This window comes from Neophocaena asiaeorientalis, unplaced genomic scaffold (assembly GCF_003031525.2).
Source record: "Neophocaena asiaeorientalis asiaeorientalis breed wild unplaced genomic scaffold, Neophocaena_asiaeorientalis_V1.1 scaffold1000, whole genome shotgun sequence".
Classification (NCBI taxonomy): domain Eukaryota; kingdom Metazoa; phylum Chordata; class Mammalia; order Artiodactyla; family Phocoenidae; genus Neophocaena; species Neophocaena asiaeorientalis.
Window position 1 is genome coordinate 193,154 of NW_020172472.1, and position 16,636 is coordinate 209,789.

A 16,636-nucleotide genomic window follows, 5' to 3' on the forward strand; every position below is an offset into this window, starting at 1 on the left:
TATGCTAATTGGTACGATGTTTAATACATGATCAGACTGAGAGAGGAAATGTAATTCCAGTTTATTGAAAATTTCACACAAACAGTGGGTAGAGTATTGCAGACAATGCCAAAAAGATTCTGACTCCTCAGAGCCAGGTCTCACCTCTACACCCACTAAACTGCTTTCTACAACCACCCATGACTTTCTGCATTAGGGTTTTTTCCCTCACCCTTGGCACAAGCTGGACATGACCCAAAGCCAGCCGGAAGTGCGAGAGATTTATTACCCCTGGAAGTAGCTTTATTAAATAATAGTTGGGGTTTTGGTGGCTACATACGCCAGCTTCCTTGTCCCATACTTGAGATGGATTTGAGGTGCATTCTACACAGTCTCCCATAGTCCCCCCTCTCTGAATAAGCTCCAGTTACCCACAGCTCTCACCTCCTAGATCATTCCCCTTAACTGGCTGCCTTCCTTCTAAGGCTCATTTCCCCACACCCATACCACTGCTCCCTGGGATTCCCTCTCAAGTAAGCTATTTATATTCACGGGTCTGTCTCAGCGTCTGCTTCCTGGAAACACAAAGACACCTCATGTATTAAAAATGCATTTAACTCACCCTGACACTCCAATGTTTAGCTGGAAGTAGAATTCTAGGCTCCAAGTTATTTTCCACCAATATTTGAAAGATATACTCTATACCATTATTTTACTCTTGGGCGTTCCTGCTTGCCTCATTATCTCCCTTTTTCTTTTTCTCTATTGATGAAGTATAGCAGGAATATGAAAATGTATGGAATGTATGGGAAACAGTATAAGGAATGTCTGTATATTCACCTCCCAGCTAAGGAAATAAAACTTCAAACACAGTGACTGCATTTGTCCCTCACGTAAACACTATCCTGAATTTGGGCTTTGCCATTCTCATGTCTGTGGAAGCCTTACGAAGAACAAGCAGGAGTCAAAACCCAATAATTTTGAAGCTCCCAGGTTGGTGGGCACGAGGAGATGCAGGGAGAGTGGTGCGCCTGGCGAGAGCGTGGAAGCTCTGTGTCCTTTCCTCATACCTGGCACTATGCATCTCTTCCATCTGGCTGTTCCTGCGCTATATCCTTTTACAATAAACCGGTCATCTAGCACTGGAAAACCTCCTATGTTTGGTGGCTATGCAGCAGAGAGACACTGGAAAGAAATTACTTATAATTTACCAAACAAGGGAATTTTAACAGCAGTGATAAAAAGGTACAGTATTGGGGATTTGATTATTCACTCCTTAAGCTTATTGTTGTCTTTCAGATGCATATATGGCAGAATTTATAAATCCAGACTAGATTGCTCTCTATATATCACGTGGATAGGAGATAAACTCTTTTTTTTTTTAACATCCTTATTGGGGTATAATTGCTTTACAATGGTGTGTTAGTTTCTGCTTTATAACAAAGTGAATCAGTTATACATATACATATGTTCCCATATCTCTTCCCTCTTGCGTCTCCCTATCTGCGGCGGCAGAGGCCGGCGTGACGTTGCACCAGCGTGTGGCGCGTGGTGCGTTCTCCCTGGGCCGTTGTCCCTGGATCCCGGAAACGTGGCTGTGGCAGGCTGCACAGGCTCCCCAGAAGGGAGGTGAGGATAGTGACCTATGCTCGCACACAGGCCCCTTGGTGGCGGCAGCAGAGACAAGCCTCTCGGGCTGGTGCGTGCCGGTCAGCCCTGATCCTCTGTGTGCGAATCTCCCCGCTTTGCCCTCCGCAACCCTGTTGCTGTGCTCTCCTCCGCGGCTCCGAAGCTCCCCCGCTCCGCATCCCGCAGTCTCCGCCCGCGAGGGGACTTCTTAGTGTGTGGAAACTTTCCCTCCTTCACAGCTCCCTCTCACTGGTGCAGGTGCCGTCTCTATTCTTTTGTCTCTGTTTTTTCTTTGGCCCTACCCAGGTACGTGGCGAGTTTCTTGCCTTTTGGGAGGTCTGAGGTCTTCTGCCAGCATTCAGTAGGTGTTCTGTAGGAGTTGTTCCACGTGTAGATGTATTTCTGGTGTATCAGTGGGGAGGAAGGTGATCTCCGCGTCTTACTCTTCCGCCATCTTCCCAGCACCCGGAGATAAACTCTGGATATGTACAACTGTGTTAATTGCTGATTGGCTGATTGACATACCTGGAGTGGTTTTGTACTGTTGTTGTTTAAAAGAAATCTCAAGTAAGAAAAAGATTGCTAATGCACTATGCATATCGCTGTGCCCAGGCCTCATTCTAATCAACTATGGACATTTTCAGTATAATTCTGTGAGTCTTGGCTTTGCTTTGTGTGGTATTCTTGGAGTATCTTGTGACTGGAATGTGCTAGGGTCACTGTCATTTTGCTTAGCTATAAATTATAAACAGTTGAAAATTTTACCACCCCTTACCTTTTTTTTTAACATCTTTATTGGGGTATAATTGCTTTACAATGGTGTGTTAGTTTCTGCTTTATAACAAAGTGAATCAGTTATACATATACATATGTTCCCATATCTCTTCCCTCTTGCGTCTTTTTTTAACCTGGAAAGTGTTTTTTAAAAAGGCCTCAAAGGAAAGGGATTTGGTTTGTTAATTAAGCTAGCTTGTACTGTTGTGGCTTCCTTCATTCTCTGCTGGCTGTCATCCTTTACAGAAAGGGAACAAACCCTGCAAGTTCTGAGAAGACTCTTTCCAGGTGATCGTGGATTACTTGAGGATAAATGAGCCAATATCTGGTGCGGCTTCAGTGTCTTTCTGAACATCAAGGATATTCTGCCACATCACATCCACATAATAATCAGCTTTTGTTTTACATTTTTCAGCCTGCTTCCTGTATGTAAAATGAACACTTCAGCCCTCTCCCAAAGGATTCAAATTTACTCTAGTTGGCTGTGCACTATCATTCTTTAAATTTTCTTTTCAAGTACATGGAAAATCCATTCTCTTGGTATCATTACCAGTCTGCCTGGTGTTAAGTGAGCGTCCTTTCATGTCTGCTTGGTTTTTACTTGTGTCAACATTTACAAAGCTACCTCTTCTATTGAAGGATGAACTCCTGATACCCACAGTTGTGACAATAATGGCATTTTTTATAGCTTGTGCAACTTCCTTTTCAATATTTGAAAAGACTTCTGAAGAAGAACTGCAGTTGAAATCCTTTTCCATTTCTGTTAGGAAATATCTTCCATGTTTTTACATTTCTTCCCAGAATTATGCAACGTTTGTTTCTTATCTCAACAATCACTATGGTCCTTGTGACACTGATGACTGTCACACTGGATCCTCTTCAGACATTACCGGACTTCTTGTCTGTATTGGTGTGTTTGTCTCCTGATTGAACTTCCTATTCTTCTTGGTATACTTTAACATTACAGTCATGTGGGATTCCAAAAATGGAAGAAATCAGAAGAAAATCAACTAGCTATATCCCCAAACAGATGTGAAAATGTTAACAGTACTAAAAGGTTTGGTGAACTTTTTACTATGAAAGAATGAAATTATCATTTTGAGAATCATGGAATTATTGGAAAGGAAATGGTGAAAAGTCATTGTTGTCTACACAAAATAAATACATATGGAGACCAAAGCCCAATGGAGGCTTTTATTTTCTAACTCTTGAGTGGCCAAGACCTATTGTATTTTTACAAAGCAGAAATTAATCTTGTTCTGTTTCCAAGAATGCTGACATATATGAACGCAATTAAATGAATTTTCCTGAATCTAAATCTAAGTGGTTTCAATGTTCACTGCAGCTCTATTTACAATAGCCAGGACATGGAAGCAACCTAAGTGTCCATCGACAGATGAATAAAGAAGATGTGGCACGTATATACAATGGAATATTACTCAGCCATAAAAAGAAATGAAATTCAGTTATTTGTAGTGAGGTGGATGGACCTAGAATCTCTCATACAGAGTGGAGTAAGTCAGAAAGAGAAAAACAAATACCGTATGCTAACACATATATATGGAATCTTAAAAAAAATGTTTCTGAAGAACCTAGGGTCAGGACAGAAATAAAGACGCAGATGTAGAGAATGGACTTGAGGACATGGGGAGGGGGAAGGGTAAGCTGGGACGAAGTGAGAGAGTAGCATTGACATATATACACAACCAAATGTAAAATAAATAGCTAGCGGGAAGCAGCCGCATAGCACAGGGAGATCAGCTCAGTGCTTTGTGACCACCTAGAGGGGTGGGATAGGGAGGGTGGGAGGGAGAGGCAAGAGGGAGGAGGTATGGGGATATATGTATATGTATAGCTGATTCACTTTGTTATAAAGCAGAAACTAACACACCATTGTAAAGCAATTATACTCCAATAAAGATGTTAAAAATAAATAAATAAATAACTAAATCTAAGTGGTTTGAGTGAAGGATTTTTAATTTCTCATGATCATTAGTTCTAAACTTCTAGGGTCATTCTGTTTATGTTAAATGGCCTTATTCCATCCTTCTGTTCTTTTTTTGTTATGACATGGTTCAAGGTTACCACTGCCATAAGCATTGATTCATGCCATGCTTCCCGTTAACTTGGCTCTGTTAATTCTGTATCACTCTAATTAGCCGAGGCCCATCTTTACTACAGTATTCAATTGGTAAAATAATCTATTATATTCATGTTGTTGTTTCTTATGTAAAGATGTGTTTTCTTTAGTCTCTGTGATAAAACTATCATTTTCCCATTAAAAAAAACAATAATTTTGTTCTCTAACCCTTCCCAATGCCTCAGCCAACTCCAGTCTACTGGGTTCTTCCTTCTCTGGTCCCCCTCATCAATCCCAGCGTCAGCCTCATGACTTTTTTGATCACTACCAGGTCTTTGGTGACCTTAGTATTCCACATGATCAGTGTTCAGTAGTTTGTATGTCTTGTTCAAGGTAATAATGACAACTCTAACCTTCTTTCAGTGGCAAAGCCTCTCCCTTCCCCCAGTTCAGGCCTGGCCCAGGCTGAAGCCTGCAGTAGGAAAGGGGAGCAAGGTGCGGTATGATGCTTCCACTGGGAATCAGCCAGCATTTGCTTCCCTCCCCTTTTGCAACCACTTGTCCCCCAGGGTCTGTTGAGCACAGGGAGGAACCAGAGGTCAGAGTCACAACCGATCTCCCTATCTGGATGCAGTTTAGCAGCTGTTTAAATCTGACTATTTAAATTTTGTCCCTTGCTGAGGTGTTTCATGGCTACTTTGGAGACCACATCTCTGGGCCTTGAGTCCCTGTAGTTCCCCAACACATAGCCTCCACACAGGGGAGAACTCCCCCTACCTTCCCAGTCACTCCCATTTTAAATTTATTTTTGACTCTGACTTCTTCCCACTGTCTCTCTCAAACCTCAAGGGAGACAAATCAAGACCCCCAAGCGGCCTTCTTGAAGCCCTAATTACCCTAGTAAATCAGGGCACTTTCCACTTGTAAACGCAGCAGCTTTTCCAGCTTCTCTCAAGAGGGCCCCTCTTGACTCCAAATCCCCCAGACTCTATGTGAGTAAACATTCTCCAAAGGTGAGTAGCCAAAGTTCACATGTTTGTGGCCTTCGGGTAGCATGGAGAAGGGTCAGAAGTACAGATGGCACATGAACAAATAACACATCAAACCAAAAAACGTGGAAACAGCTTCAATTTTAAGGTTACATCAGGGAAAGACTTATTGATCCACACCATTTTCTTGGATTTTTCATAATCCTCGAGGATTATAAGGTGGGTAAGTCACATGACTTTTAGGTAAAGGCCAACTCCACCCTGGTGTTCTTTTTGTTCTTTTTTTTTTTTTTTTTTTTTTAGCCACCAGGGAAACCCGCGCCCTGGTGTTTTTTGTGTCAGCGTCCACAGCCACTTTGTCAGCTCCTCATCATTTCTGTGCCTCCCCAGTTGCCTACCAAGTAAAAAGATCAGCATGTTTTTGGAGGCCAGGGCGGGTTTTAGGTATTCATCTGCCATCCTTCTCATGATGGGTGTGGGCGTCCTGGGACTGATTTCAGAGGCTTCTTTATCCATGACTGGTTGATGCCACAAATGGCTTCAGGGAGACAGCACGACTGAGAAAACCTGTGAAAGATGATGGAATCCAGAATTACCTGTAGGAAAAATACCAAGTGGCCCCAGAAGCCCCTCTGCATTTCCATCTCCCTAACACACACGTGTCCATGTGTAGACACACACACACACACACATTTGATCACAAGATATTGCCTTGAGGCAACATCTGATTTGAAATGCCAGCTTTATCATTTCTTTGATTCCCACATATATATGAAATTATTTTTAGAATCTCTATTTTGTTCCATTGACATACTTAACCAATTCCTGTTTCAATTACTAATTCTATAAATTTTAATATATAGTATGACACCTCCCCCCCGCCCCCGGACTAATCCCTCACATTTTCTCTTCAAGGTAATTTTATAATCTAGTCCTCCAGTTCCACATACACAATCAAAATCCTGTTGTAATTTATGACTTGGATTGCACTGAATTCATAGATTAATTTAGAGAATAATTGACACCATTCCAAAAATTAGTCTTCCTTTCCAAAAGAAAGTTATTTTAAAATATTATTTTAGTGTCCAAACAGGAAGGTCATAAAAAGTTTCATGTATATTTTCCCTATGTTTTTTTAAAAGTTAATTATATCTATAGGTGTTTTACAATGCTTGGGATATTTTGAACATATTTTATTTCTATTATATTTCCTAATTATTAGAAGAGTATGCAAAATTTATTTATTTTTTATGTGCTTAACTTATGTCAACCAAGCTTTCCTGATCTACTTGCCTTGGTTTTTCCAGGAAGGCAAACCCTTAAGAAAAAGATAGGGCTTCCCTGGTGGGGCAGTGGTTGAGAGCCCGCCTGCCGATGAAGGGGACACGGGTTCGAGCCCCGGTCCGGGAAGATCCCACATGCCGCAGAGCGGCTGGGCCCGTGAGCCATGGCCACTGAGCCTGCGCGTCCGGAGCCTGTGCTCCGCAGCGGGAGAGGCCACAACAGTGAGAGGCCCGCGTACCGCAAAAAAAAAAAAGAAAAAGTCAGTTTTGCCACTTCCTTTTGTTAATAAAATACTGTACACTAACAACAGTTCTCATGCCTCTCTAATTTCTTTTAGACACTGAACACAGTATCTTAGTGATTTTTCCATGGTTCTATATGGAATGGGAGGAAATCTGGATGCCTGAGCCTTCTCTGCCACTCAAGGAAGGGAGTGTTTGACCTGGGTCCATCTCATAGACCTCCATGCCTCAACTTTCTTCAGTTGTCATATAAGATTGACCACAGTAGGGTCACCAGTGTAGGAATATGTTAAATTTCATCATAATAGTCATGTTAGACTCTTAGGACAGCACTAATAATAGAAAAAAAACCCCACCACTAACAACAAAGCCCTGTCCTCACCATTACCCCTCTTATAGCCTGTGAGAATCCATGTCCTACTGATAGACAATAGCCACTAGGATCACTCATTAACGTTAACTATATAGGAGAGACCTGCGAGGTAATGTGGCTTGAGAAGTATGGTTACTCACAGCCAAAATTTCTACAAGTAAACACCCCACTTCTGAATTGTGTGTTATTAAAGTAATTTCAGAGTTGTGGACAAGGCTGTATCCAGAGATTGAGAAGGAAACAGAAAATTCTACCTGGGGCTAAGTTCCTGTTTGGAACTTGAGGCCAAAACTGCTGAATGTTGCCCAGTGGACCTATTGATATGCAATGGGTGTTGCTAACTCCTCACACAGGAGACTTTTTTTTTTTAACATCTTTATTGGAGTATAATTGTTTTACAATGGTGTGTTAGTTTCTGATGTATAACAAAGTGAATCAGCTATACATATACGTATATCACCATATCTCCTCCCTCTTACGTCTACAGGAGATGTTTTAATAGAGAGATTTTGACTGAGCCATGGAAGATCTCTGAGGCCAAGAGAAATGAGTATCCCCTCCAGGGAACAGATATGAAGATGGTACCCAAATATGGGTAGCATTTGCCCCTTTTCCAGCACCTCTCAGTCACTCACTGTTTAGCCTTGAGACAATCTAGGTGGTGGCATCCATGGTATGTGGTCAGAAAGTTCTGAGAGTCATTGTGAGTCATCATGACTCCTCTTGGGTCTGACCAATCGGGCCCTGGCACTCAGAATAAGACAGGGAGAGAGAGAATTCTCCCTCTCACTTCTTGCCATCTCTTCAGGGTGCTCCTTCCAGAGAAACCTGAGTGGTCTGAGAGGCAACGTATCCAGATATACCAAGGTAATGTAATATTGTTTTGTACCATCACCATACTACTCCACCTGATGAACCCCAACCCTACTAGAGAAAAGGGGGAAGAGTATGGGACTGTCGTTTGCTTATAGAGAAGTGATGTGTGAGTGTGGCAGGGAGATTGTGAGGGCAAGAGGCCCCAGGGTCCACTGGATTAAGTGGGTTTCATCGTCTTTTTCAGGCCGTCTCGGTTGTGCTGTCTTCCTGAAGCCATTTGTGGCGTCAACCAGTCATGGATAAAGGAACCTCTGAAGTCAGTCCCAACATGCCTACATTGACCATCAAGAAGAAAGAAAAATCCAAGAAGGTCACCAACAGTGTGGTGATCTTTTTACTTGCTAGGCAACTGGGGAAGCACAGAAGTGATGTGGATTTGTCCAGGTGGGTGTGGATGCTGAATTAAGTCACACCCAGGGCCAAGAAGTCATAAAATTTTAGAAAAAAAAAATTTTTTTTCTAAAATTTAAGCTTAGAAAACAAAAAAAGACAACAAAATGTAGAACAACAAACTCCTCATTTCAGCTGTTAAAATAAAAGCAGCATCTTCACTCCTTTTGGCTTGATATTTTTTTATGCCGATAGTTTTCCTGACTTACACTGGAGAGGGGATTCTAGTCATCCTAACAGTCTATGCAGGGGCTCTCAGACACAGCAGAGATGGTGAGATCACACTGCATGTCAGATTTCTTTCACCTTTAATCCAAAAAAAAAAAGCAGGGGAATAGTTATGTAGTTCTTGGTCACTCAAGGACCCAAGTCTCCTGTCCCCTACGTGTTTTGGAAAGACATCCACTGTGTTCGTTCCCCTCTAAAACCTGGTTGCTTATCCTGGTGAGAAGACATTAAGAACAGGTCATGAGTTGGGGCGGGGGTGCATTTAGGATACTCTTTTTTAAATGTTGATGCTCATGAGAATATCATTTAGATATTCTACAGCATCAAAGAGTCTTTGTTGGTTCTATTTAATATGAAAACATCAGAACACAAAGCATTTAGAAATGGGAGCATCGTGCCTTCAAGGCCTTCTAAAGGTATTTGTTCTTGTTATTCTCCCCAAATAAGTGGAATCCCAGTTCCCTTTATCTGTGCCATGTGAAGCATACCTGTTCAGGCCACAGCTGGGTGGAGAAAATCCACTGGACTGAAGTGAGGCCAGCTCCTAGGTCAACTGCGAGGGCACCCACAAAGAGAGCCTCCCAAAGGGATGTGCTGGGAGAGCCAGATGTTCACTGGGAGACATTGGAAACAGAAGTGCGTGGGAAATTGGGCACCCAGAGCGGGAGCTAAGCTGGAGGGGGGACAGGGAGAGCTGGGCGGCAGGAGCAGTGTGGGTGTGGGGAAGCCTGCTCACCAGTGAGATGCTTGGCTGATCCTGCCTGCCTCAGACTTGGCTGACTCCCCAGAGTGATTGGTACCCATACTCCACATCTCCCAGGGGTGGCCTGACCATCCGCGGAGGACTGACTGCTGCGGGAGGCATCACATGCACTCGTGTGACCTCTGACCCCTCACCCACAGAGTGGGGAGGCATGGACTCACGTGAGGTTCTGGGTGGGTTCAAGCCCAGAGAGGGCCTCCTCACAGAGGTTCGGTGATGTGCTGAACTTACAGGAGGAAAATATCCCTCACGTACTGGGAGCACGAGGTCTCAAGCATCACAAATGCGAAATTCAAAAGGGGACTGGCTGGCAAAAAGAGAGAGACAGACAGACGGAAACAGACAGAGACAGAGGCAGAAAGAGAGATTTGGTTGGGATCCTCCTAAACGAATTTTTCTCAGGAGATGTTTGTGGAGGCCATAACAGAGAATCTGGATGCAGGTGAGGCTCAGGGACTAGAGGTTGATTGGAGAGCGCCTCACGCTGTGTCACGGAATTATATACTGTCTCCTTCCGCTCTTTAATTTCTGTCTGCTGTCTCTCATTGGCCAAAGCTATCTGCCAGCCAGAGAACAAGAAAACCACAGTAACGCAGTCTATGGGTTTCAGCTTCCTGGGGCATAGAGCAGTGGAAAGAAGGGAGTAGGATTTACCTTTCGGACAAACAATAAGTAGAACAAGCCGCTGCTTTTTCCACAGCTAGCACCCACTGTTGACTTGCTCAGACGAAGAAATGCTTTGCATCAGCCACCTTATCACTGAAAGGTGAGATCAATTTGGCCATAGTCCTGTCTGGAACCTAAACTATAACCTTAGTGGTCAGCTACCAGTTTTGTTGCCCAAAGATCTAAAAATGGGCAGGAGACAATGATCAATGTCAGTTTCCAATTTAACAGAAGTATGGCAATGTTCCATGGGAGAGGCGTTCTTGCCTTGAGTACTCTAACCTTCAGACCCTCCAAGCCCAGCTTTGAGGGGAAAGACAGGGAAATAAAAATCTGTAATTGTCTTTTTAGGTATAAGAATGGGAGGAGTCACTGTCTACCCATCCTGGCCTGGGGGAATGGCACCATAGGTCGCTTGTGGGTCCAGAGCTTGATCTGCCGTCTCTCGGACAGCCCTCCAGCCTTGCAGGCTTCTGTCTCCTATATAGAAGTCTCAGCACACTATTCCAGCACCATATGAGGCCAGATGCTTCTGTGGGATGGCAAGACCAGTGGATTGCAAGGGCCTGGGCTCACATACAGATTCAGCTGCTGTTGAAAGTGTTACTGGACAAAAGTAATGTCAGAAAAATTGTTCATGAGTCCAAGAATTATGGCTCTCATAGAATGACTAAGAATGAGGAAGGCAAATCTAAATCCTGAATACATGTGCACCCTTTTGTGGAAAATTTAAGCAGCTCTCCCTGGTGAAGTAATACTAGGCACATATTGGGTGTTTGCTAAGAACTTAAGGAGGTACTAAATAGTGCCTCTCATTTTCAGAGAACTTTGGAAATGCTCTTCTCTAGGGAAACGAGTAGAAGTGAGCCAATGCCCTCCCTTTGTGGTTTTCTGAACCAGAACTGACTTCTCCTAACCTCTCCTGAAGCCAGTGGCTCTCCTGACATTTGAATATACATTGATCTCAGCACCCTTGCACAAGGGGTGAAGGAGGGATTCCCTGGCCTAAATAGTATGAGATACCTGAACACACAGTACCCAATTCTGGACAGATGGGATTGGAAGCAGTTATTAGTCACATATTCTCACAGCCCAGGAAAGGAGGACATGGCACATCATGCAGGACCACACAGGGGTTGCACTCAGGAGCTGAGGGAACCAGGAGGAACTGGGGAGGTAGGTTTTGTAGTGACAAGAATGCAGATTAGCCCTTCATTCATATGGGAGGATGTAATTGGTTTGTTTGAATAATTCTGGTTAAGGACCAGGTGCACTGCAGCCAGTCCAGGCAATATGGGAACTACCTGGGTGTGGAGCTTTGCCCACTGGGTCGGGAGCATATCTTGCAAAAGGAGGGGGAATCGTGGCTAGGCCTTTGGGACCCTGTGAGGCTCAGAGATGTCAAGGCAGCACACGGAATTTCAGGCCTTGCGACACACAGCAGTGGATGAAATCACTGAGGAGGGAATGAACTGAGGAGAGGAGTGAGTCCACAAAGAACTTTGAAGAAGGCTGAGACATTAAGGGTGCACTCAGCAATTGATAGACAGCAACTAGGCAGTCAGGAAGAACGAGTGATGGGTGTAGAAGCTACGATACAGTGGGACATGGCTTGATGTTTTGGTGTACCTACAATGCAAGGAATTTTAGAGCATCCTGGTATTAGTTCTATCATCTCTCTAGCTCTCACAACTTCTCCAAAATCTGTAGGCCATTTGCCTTTTTGCTCTCAGGTGGATGCCATGTCATATGGGTTGGAGATGATGCCTCTGGGATCCCACAAGGTGTAGGTATTTCAGAACAGATTCTTCAGAACTTGCCTGGGCACGCACAGTGCACCACTAACCGTATTCACCAACTCCCCTCTTCCAGCTCCAGATATGTCTTCCTATGCCTTTACGAAACTGGCTTAAGGAGTGTTTCTACATAATGTCTAAAAATATTTATTCTGAGAAACAGTAGGACAACTTGTAGTAAAAATAGAGGAATTCTAAAACTGTAGATTTCAGTACTGAGCTTGCAAAATTAGTTGATGGAGATCCATGAAAAAATTTTGAAACCATTTGCAACTTTGTATCCATTTATTAATTGATGTGATAAAGCTAAGAGTTGTTACGATCTACAGACCAGACAGTACTTAGGGCCAGTTCACCCCGCTACCCTGACTCCCCCAGGGAACCTTTAAATGACAATTAGAAGCTCTCAGCCTGGGTGGAGAGGGGCAGGACCTGGAGAAAGAGACAGCACAGAGGGACAAGTCGTGTTAAACTCCCTCAATATCATGTATTCCCTGTATACATATATTTCCAGATATATTTAAGTTGGCACTTTAATTATTGAAGTAATTACTGATAATAACAACACTCATCAATTCATTCAAAAATATTTATTGACATTTCTGTGTGCTAGCCATACGACAGTGATCAAAAGATATAAATATTCCCGCCCTCGTTGAGCTTACATTATAATTAAGATTTGTTGATTTCTCAGGGCCTGTGCCAAACATTTCATGGGCACAGTATACTCCTTTCAATAATGCTATGGAGTAGGTACTTTTAGGTTTATCTCCTCAGCATCAGTGTCTTCTCTCTCACAGATTCCCTCAACCCTCTCCCAAGCCGCTCTAGGTCCTCGTGATTTTCCCCAGTCCTTTACAGCCTCTCGCCAAAATTTGGTTTGCCAGCCTACCTAATAGGACTAATGCTAGCAATGAGATTTCAGCAAAGCAGATACGCTCCACAGCCACTCTCTTTGTGCCTCTGGCTAGTTTCATTTTAACACATTACATTTTACAAATATTTTTACAGTTTGAATTTTATATTTTGTAGTTTTGTACTAGCTTAAAAACCATACCTCATATTTAAAAAATCATTTATTTTAGTGGAAATTTTAGAACAGTGAAAATGTAAAAGAAAAAAATAGGAAACTTCTATAATTACATGCTCAAGAATTAACCAGAATTAAAATTCAGAAATATATTGCAGCTATGTTTCCATATGATTAAATACTTGTCAGATGACATAGTCTTTTACTGACTACATCATCATGTATTCATTCATTCATTAAAACATATTTTTGAACCTCTACTTATGTGCTCTAACATGTATGGTGTTTTTGACATATTATATAGAGTAAATAATAATTTTTAAACAAATTTCAGCCACATACCTTTATAGTTTGTGATTTAATTTAGTACATAAGCTTTAGAATTTATAGAACTAATCAAGTGAAAATGTTAACATAGAGTATGGAAAAAGCATTGAACACATTTTTTAAAAACATGGTTACATAATTGGGAACCAAGATATTTATTTTTTATTATATATTTAAATTTTCATTAAAAATAATAAAATTAGTCCCTGAAATATGTACCTTTGAAATGAAAGTCATCTTTGAAAAACATTGACATTTTTGTTGAGTACATGTATGCTTGGGGAAAACGTAATTGCTTGTTTGGTTTCCAGGCAGCAAATTATGCTCAGAGACTGAGATTGTCTTTGACAATAATTTATTTAACACAGGTTCACTGCGGGAGTTAGAGTAATTTCACAACCCAATGGCATACAGGATAATGTCTCTTAATAAGCCAATGAAGAAATGACATACTCCAAACCAATACTAGATTAATCACACTATGGTTCCTGGCAAGGGGGAAATGAAAGGAATAAAGTCCAAATTTAGTTAAGCCCAAGTTTCTACAGTGGGTTCTCGAAAGAGTGCGCTTAGCTAACCACGAGCTGACGTTCAGCTGCCGGGGCAAAACGTTGCTAGGGCACGTTGCTAGGGCAAGAAGACGCCATGTTGGCGGGCGGGGCACGTTGCTAGGGCAAGAAGACGCCATGTTGGCGGGCGGGGCACGTTGCTAGGGCAAGAGACGCCATGTTGGCGGGCGGGGCACGTTGCTAGGGAAGGAAGACATCATGTTGGCGGCCAAAGCATCTCCTTAGGCCGCTGCAGGGTTTTCACCACTGCAGGCAGAGTTGCTTTGTCCGGGCAGTAGCTAGTCCCCACCCCCACCCACTCTCAACCCAAAGTCTTCAGAGAACTATTTAGATCAGCAAAGAGTCGTCTTGCCCAGACCGAACACTCTGGAGATGCTGTTCACACCTCTTGGTATTTAAAGCTTAAATGTTCCCCAGCCACAGTCGCTCCTCCTCGCGTTCTTATGGATAAGCCCCAAGCAGTGCCTGTCAATAGTTGAACTAATGTGTGCTTATCGACAACCACAGATGTCAGTGATGACATCCTGACACAGCTTCCTCAGTGTGAACAACTTCACTCTTAGGGCAAAACAGCTTCATTCTTAGATCAGAACAAGTGGGTTTGAAATATCAAACGAACACACAATAATAATTCTCAAAACTCACAAAAAATACCACATCTTATGATAAATTAGCGAAACACAATTTCTTTCAAGATATTTGCTTTATTCACTTTCCTCTGCTTTCGTCTAACGGAGATTCACTGCCTGATGGATAGTAACAATAAAATAATGCAGCTGAGGGCTTCCCTGGTGGCGCAGTGGTTGAGAGTCCGCCTGCCGATGCAGGGGACACGGGTTCGTGCCCTGGTCCAGGAAGATCCCACATGCCGTGGAGCGGCTGGGCCCGTGAGCCATGGCCACTGAGCCTGCCTGTCTGGAGCCTGTGCTCCGCAATGGGAGAGGCCACAACAGTGAGAGGCCCACGTACGGCAAAAAAGAAAAAAAAAAAAAAAAAAGGACAGTGGGACAGGGGTTGGAAGTGCGTGGAATAAGAACTACCCTTTACTTTATAAAAGTATATACTATTCAAGTATTTTTATACTAAGCTTGTTTTATAATCAAAACCTAATTTTTAAGTCACTTTGTTTAGCTCTTATTTGAGCTAATAATACTAAATACAAGTCTTCATAAATGAGCACTATTACTGTTTCCTTTGAACAACATCAAATATCACCCTAACAATGTATATTTGTATATTGCTATAGAATTAAAAAATAATTGTACAGCACCACCCTATTAATTCTCACAGCAACCTAATTATATTGGAGCATGTATGTTATCTCTGTTTAAAATATCTTGCCTCCAATTACCTAGCTATAAAATATGAACCCGGAATCCATTTAGTACATATTCATTAAAACATGTTTAAAATATTTTGCTGAATTTATGATTGTGAAAGTCTTGGCTAAAATAGAAAGTTTTGGCTAAAAAGAATACTCAGGGCTTCCCTGGTAGTGCAGTGGTTAAGAATCCGCCTGCCAATGCAGGGGACACGGGTTAACGACTGAGCCCGTATGCCACAACTACTGAAGCCTGTGCACCTAGGGCCCGTGCTCCGCAGCGAGAAGCCGCTGCAATGAGAAGCCCGCACACCACAATAAAGAGTAGCCCCCGCTCGCCGCAACTAGAGAAATCCCGTGCGCAGCAACAAAGACCCAACACAGCCAAAAATAAATAAATAAAATAAATAAATTTATTAAAAAAAAAAAAGATTACTCAGAGGAGTAACTTGAGGGAATTCCCTGGCTGTCCAGTGGTTAGGACTCAGTACTTTCACTGCCCAGGGCCCGGGTTCGATCCCTGGTGGGGGAACTAAAATCCCACAAGCCGCACGGTGTGGCCAAAAAGAAAAAGTTAAAAAAAAAAAAGAGTACCTCGAGGTGCTAGATGTGGGTGTGGGTGGATATCAGTATATAAAAGTTAGCTTTAAATCAGCATCCAAACATTCTCTTTTCTGTGAGCCTTTTCTTGGTTCGATTTCACCACATTTTTTTTACTTCTGTTGAATTGCACTCTCATTTCAAAAAATGAAACAATTTGAATAAACTCATGTTTGTTAAACAACTGTCCATCTTTGAAATAAAATTAAGCTGGCCTTAAATATGAACTCTACACAACCTTGAATCTCTCTCCCCTGTGAATATCAAGGAAACAGAGCCCTAAATTCAGTTTTTAAATTATTTTGCAATTTTCCAGGATGTTTAAATAATAAGGTACAGATAGCTGAGGATTAAGATACAAATTCAGGGCAAAGAAATGAAGATTAGAAAAGTAAGATTTGCTAGACAGGCTAGTGGGATGGATCTTTTGTGTTGCACAAATGATGCTTATGGGGATCTAAACTCACCGTTTTCATGGAGACCTTTGTGCCTGGCTGAAATCTATTATTTTTTTTATTAAGATGGCAACCACTTAGTTTGTGGGATCTCTGATGCATCTTTCTTTGCTTTCTCTTAAACTGTTTGTGAATGAAACCAGACATTAAACTATGTTAATGCAGTGTCCTGACTTTGGGAGCTGCTCCTCCACTACGTTTGTGATTTTTTTAAAGCTCATCTATGGTTCATTTAGCCACGGTGCTGGGAGGAAGAAGCAGATGA

At 42.4% G+C, this 16,636-nt stretch overlaps 1 pseudogene; it reads left to right on the forward strand.

Moving 5' to 3' along the window:
- Positions 1 to 1,057: 1,057 nt before the first annotated feature.
- On the forward strand, positions 1,058 to 3,396 carry LOC112395094 (dolichyl pyrophosphate Man9GlcNAc2 alpha-1,3-glucosyltransferase-like; annotated as a pseudogene).
- The last annotated feature ends 13,240 nt before the right edge of the window (positions 3,397 to 16,636 follow it).